This window comes from Littorina saxatilis, linkage group LG10 (genome assembly GCF_037325665.1).
Source record: "Littorina saxatilis isolate snail1 linkage group LG10, US_GU_Lsax_2.0, whole genome shotgun sequence".
NCBI lineage: Eukaryota > Metazoa > Mollusca > Gastropoda > Littorinimorpha > Littorinidae > Littorina > Littorina saxatilis.
In genome coordinates, this window is record NC_090254.1 from 6,834,403 (window position 1) to 6,840,214 (window position 5,812).

At 37.1% G+C, this 5,812-nt stretch overlaps 1 long non-coding RNA gene across 1 annotated transcript; it reads left to right on the plus strand.

The window, feature by feature from the left end:
- The first annotated feature begins 1,317 nt into the window (after nt 1-1,317).
- Nucleotides 1,318-4,591, plus strand: LOC138978076 (uncharacterized). Its single transcript, XR_011459575.1, has 5 exons — nt 1,318-1,364; nt 1,892-1,975; nt 2,789-2,910; nt 3,531-3,577; nt 4,433-4,591. It is a non-coding gene; the product is annotated as an uncharacterized lncRNA (long non-coding RNA).
- The last annotated feature ends 1,221 nt before the right edge of the window (nt 4,592-5,812 follow it).

Sequence of the window (5,812 nt, forward strand, 5' to 3'; positions counted from 1 at the left end):
CAATGACAAAAGGTGACGTTTTCATGTCAGTATGTCCCAAATGACATCACCAGTACATTTTTGAGTCACTTGAGAAAAAGTGACTCTATGTAATCGGTCAGTGTTAGTCTGTCCGGCCGGCCGTCCGGCCGGCCGGCCGTCCGTAGACACCACCTTAACGTTGGACTTTTCTCGGAAACTATCAAAGCGATCGGGCTCATATTTTGTTTAGTCGTGACCTCCAATGACCTCTACACTTTAACGATGGTTTCGTTGACCTTTGACCTTTTTCAAGGTCACAGGTCAGCGTCAAAGGAAAAATTAGACATTTTATATCTTTGATAAAGTTCATCGGATGTGATTGAAACTTTGTAGGATTATTCTTTACATCAAAGTATTTACATCTGTAGCCTTTTACGAACGTTATCAGAAAAACAAGGGAGATAACTAGCCTTTTCTGTTCGGCAACACACAACTTAACGTTGGGCTTTTCTCGGAAACTATAAAAGTGACCGGGCTCAAATTTTATGTGAACGTGACTCATTGTGTTGTGAATAGCAATTTCTTCCTGTCCATCTGATGCCTCATATAATATTCAGAACTGCGAAAGTGACTCGATCGAGCGTTTGCTCTTCTTGTTCATTCTATCTAATCTGTTTTCGTTCTATTTTTTCTAATAACATGCGTTAACAATTGATTGCCAACTGGAATGGAAGAGCACAAAAAGTGTAACTTGATATGTAGTTTCTCTAGAGGGAAAAACATCTTCCACTTTCATGTCAGTGTGTCCCATGCAACATACATTTGCCAAACAGCTATGTGTAAGTAGATTATTTGTTAGTGGTATAGAAAATACTGATCAACAATCAAAGTCAGTTTTCACATTCATTTTCTACCTATTTCTTATTTGTTTATTCTTTTGGCAATGGTGAAATGTCAGCAATCGTGTGTCATTCGGGACAGTAGACATGACACCTGACCTTTTGTCACTGTCTCATTTGCAATCAAACACCCTTCTGGGTCCGCACGGACCCACGAGTGCCTCGGAAGGGTATACACGCTTTTCCTTCTTTGAGAAGTATGGGTCCGCACGTCCCCACAAATGCTTCCGTGTGTAGTCTAAATTTGACCATTAATTAATTAATTAATTATCACTGAAATTTAATGAGCTTTTAGGAGATGATAGCTTGTTAGGTGTCTGAGGCATTTCTAAAAGCTCATTAAAAAATTCCAACTCGTTTAAAAGATATTTGCAATCAAACACCCTTCTGGGTCCGCACGGACCCACGAGTGCCGGCGAAGGTTAAGCTTCCATTGGTATTGTTTCCTCTTTTTTTCTGCAGACATGTTGGCAGGAAGTGAGTGTTTCACCCCACTCTTGCAAGGTAGGTTGATCACTGATGACAAGTTCTGATTGTTTTTCCTTTTTAATATTAAACGGATGACAATCCGTACTCTGCAGATGGATCTAACCGAGATGGATCTAACCGATACACGGAAGCAACATTGGGAACACACTGTTATTCAGTCTGTGAATAGTTCATGTGTGAGGGGTATTACTGCAAGTACGTTCACTAATGTAGAGAAATAATTTTGGACTCAAACTTCAAGTTAAATTGTTTCTGCTGTCAGAGCCATCTTTCTGAAGGAACAATATTTTACATGCCACTGGATTGTTGTATGTTCCTTATTTTGCAATGACAGGCTCAGCTTTCATTTGATTGTAATGTGTTTCTTATTTGAAGCTTTGTATCATAAAAGCTCTGTAGAAGTGTTGCACTTGTTATGCAGACTGCATTAGGCATGGTAGCTATTGCACCTTCCCCCCCCCCCCCCCGCCTATTTATCTAACACACCCACCCACACACATACACATGGTGCTGACAAAGGATGTTTTTCCATTCTCCTTCAGGCCATCGCTTAATTTCTTGCAGACTGAGGAGCAGAGGACGTTTGAGCCGCTCCTAAACATGGGGCACACAATGCAAGCCACAAGGTAAATAAGGTATCAGTTTATAAACAAATGTTTTCACTTTGATTTTTATCGCATCATTTTTTCATTAAACTCTGTAAATTGTGGCAATTACACATTATGCCAATAACATTATTATGAAGAATGAAGATTTTCAACTTATCATTGAAGAAATGAAATCAAGCATTTTTGTTCATTCTGTATTTGATTATTATTTTCCAGTCTTTGGGTTGGCATAGTGGGTGAAATAAGGGTGAGGAGTGTCGGTTGGTGTTATTTTTTCGGTCTTGGTGATGTAATATTTTTCCCACGGTATTCATGGTTATTTTTGACTTTAGTGCAGATTCCAGAACAGCCTCTTAAACTGAAAAGCTACAAGGTCAACACTATAAACAGGTTACTGGTGTCTCAGGCATTGATGTTTTTAAAAAGATTTGCACAGCAATTTATGTGTTTGTAAACAGATAATGAAAATAAAGCATAACAACTTATATATTTTGTAAGTGGAATTAAATGTTTCCATTTTTTATTTTGAAGTGTTTTTGTATTCAGGTTTTATTGGATGGGTGGGGGGTGGTTTTGGTGGTTCTGATTTTTTATGATGTAAGGATTTTTTTCCTTAATTAGTTATTTAATTAGTTTATGAAGGGGGGGCCGAGGGGGGGGGGGGGGGATTTAAAGTGTATTTCTGGCTTTCGGAGAGGTGCTAAATCTGTTAAAATGGAAATGAAATAAAACAATTGGTGGTGAGGGTTATTACAAAAAAAGTAAGGATTATTTCTCATACCTTTTGATTTTTTACCCAAAAATTATGTTATTTACAATATCATTTGACAGTCCGACACTGAAGACTGCAGACTTCATGGCAGCCACTGACCTGACGATATGACAGCCATGAATTGAATATCGAACGCAGAAGAAGAAAAAGAAGAAGACAGTCTAACAGGAAAATAATTCTGGTATGCTCATAATTTCTATGCCAGTTTGAAAAAAGTCATGAATTGAAGTTTACCCAGGTTAGACATTAGCATGTCGTAATTGTGACAATGAATGTATCCGTAAACGCACCAAGAGACTTACTTTGAAAAATTGAAGTCATGCATCGTCAATATGACTACAATCACAAACTGAATAAGGGGAAATCATGTCAATTTGGTGGTTTGGATCATCAGCTGTTGCTCATTCGCTATAATGGTCTACTTGACAAAGCCCGTCTTCATGTGCTTCTTTGTTTCTTTATACCTAGTGTAGACAACCTGTAGGCGTTTGCAGACTGTTTATTGTATTGCTGTTGTTTGTTTGTGAGTAAAACTATGGTGTGACCTCAATTGTTTGAAATTTGTTGTGTATGTTCTACTTTGTGTAAGGTGTTTCTCCATGCCCCCAGAAGAACCGACATTATATTAAAACCTTCATACCCTGAAAATACTTGCATACTAGATGTTGTTTCTTATTGTAATGATTGGGGACAGGCAAGCTCTTAAATTGTGCAAGCCTTCAGAAAACTGTCAAGTCTGATTTGCTAGAACAAGCGATATTAACACGTTATTAAGATACATATTTGATTAAATATGTGCAGGAACTACTTCAGCAGATTCATATGGCCAGTCTCACAATGCAAAGAAGGTGAGTAAATTGAATTATGTCTCTCCCACCTGTTCTGTGTTGTGTCAGCCGTGATTGCCTGATGAGAATTTGAAACCATGTTGCTATGGTTGGGTTCATGTTAGTTAGCAACATGTTTTCACATAGAAAATCGTGGGCACCTGAACAAATATCTGCACATTACAATGAAGTCTTACTTTGTAATCTGATGGTTTAATAACAACCCCCCACCCCCTACCCCCACCCCCCACCCCCCCCCCACCCCCCACCCCCCCCACCCCCCCACCCCAAGAAGAAGCTCACATAACTACCAACTACACAATTTCATTACAGAATCAAACAATGGGAAGAATCAGGATTCAGCAGTGCTAGGTCGTTGGGGGGGATAGCTATCACTAGGCACTCAGCAATGAATAGTTGAGGTTTTCACTGACATTAACAAAATCCGGTAACCTACGGACAGTAAATTTCACAGGGAAGGGAACAAGAACGTCAAAAATGGAAAAGTATGTTTTTTCTTTCAAACCATTGATAGAGCTCTGAAGCTTCACACAAGTTTTGCAGAGAGAGCACTCGGCCTATTCATTTTTGGCACTAAAACATGCACACACACAAAAAGAAAGTTTTTAAAAAGTGGCGCCGATGTATTCTCACACTCAGAGCCTTAGAATATTGCAGTTTGTATGTTACAAAATTGAGGCATGATTTTACTCCATGCAATTACCTGACCAAATCTGCGACAGTCGGGCAAACTTCTTACAAGTCGGATTGGGCCTTCAATCAAATACTCAGAAACCAGCAGCTACTTTAAGTAATACTAGTTTTGTTGTTATTTTTTACAGCTTGTACTGAATGTGTTTTCTTTTATCTCCTCAGAATCGAGTCAGCCAGAGAAAGACCATTGAGAGGGAGAGCGCACAGTAAAGCATATATGGCATGCACTTCGGTGGACCAGTGCCATCATCTTCATAACAAGAGATGCAGATCATATTTTCTTATGTTTAAAGTATAGCTGTTAGCAAAAGTATTTGACGATTCTTGAGTACGACTTTCGTGTTTTATCCTATTAGCTTGTGTACAGCCCCAAAATCATTTATAGTTTGAATTTTTTTTTTATGGAATTAGTCCAAATGTTAATACATCTAAGGTTGCAATATTGTTTTCTTGTATATACCCTTAAAACTACCTCTTCGTGTAAACAAAATTTAATTGTAAAAAGAAGTGTTTGTTCAAGGGAGATAATTTGAAGCGAATTTTTTTTTAAATCAGTAAAACTGCGTAGTGACATCCTCAATTAAATAAAAAGAATAAGGAATAAAGGTATACACACAGGTTGTACCCATTTTCTTGATTGCACTGCTTTTAAATAGAAAGCTTTTTTTCTCAGAATTATTTTACAAAAAAAATTCAAGGGAGGCAATTGATATGATAAAAAGGAAGAATTTTTTTTCTTAGAATACTGTACACATTTAGTAAAGTATAATTTACAAGACAAAACACAGGGTTTTTTGGGTTTTTTTACTTGACAAGAGAACCACGAGATTTGTGCAGATTATTTAAAATTTTCTGTACAGTATATTTTACAAAGACAGATCCATACAATATATATAATTTTGTAATAGATGTTTTCAATTTGTAGGTGTTTTTTTTTAAATCAACAGTTCGGATAGCCACAACAAGTGTGTATGTCTTGTGATTTGAGAGCTTTAGCACTGGATGCTTAGAATCCTCTTGATCATTTACTTCAGTAGGTAAAGCCACCTTCTCCAAAATCTTCTCTCCTATTCTGTGCTTACTACAGTGGGTTTGACAAGAGAACCACGAGATTTGTTTTTGTACATATGTTGCTTTTATTCTTTACACTTTAATGATTTAATTCTATGTGCACATTTTTTTTAACTGTGTTTTTGTTTTTGTTTTCCTGTATTCAAAGTGTGTATGGAAACCACAACCTGTCACAGCAGTATTATTAATCTAGATCTCCCTGCTAAGAACGTAATTAACAGAACGTGTGCATGTAGCTAAAGAACTTAAAAAGAATTTCTTCACTCAAAATACGTCCATCCTCAGTGGCTCACACTCATATTTTCTTAAAATAATATTTCTTCATACAAACATGTTTGCGAATTATTCAATTTTGCGTAAAATATTCAATTACGATTTCTTTGTGTGTTGCAAAATTATGTAATAAAATTATGCAAGATCAAATTCAAAACAGCAATAAAGCTGCTGACGGCAGAATACCTCTGTTGACTT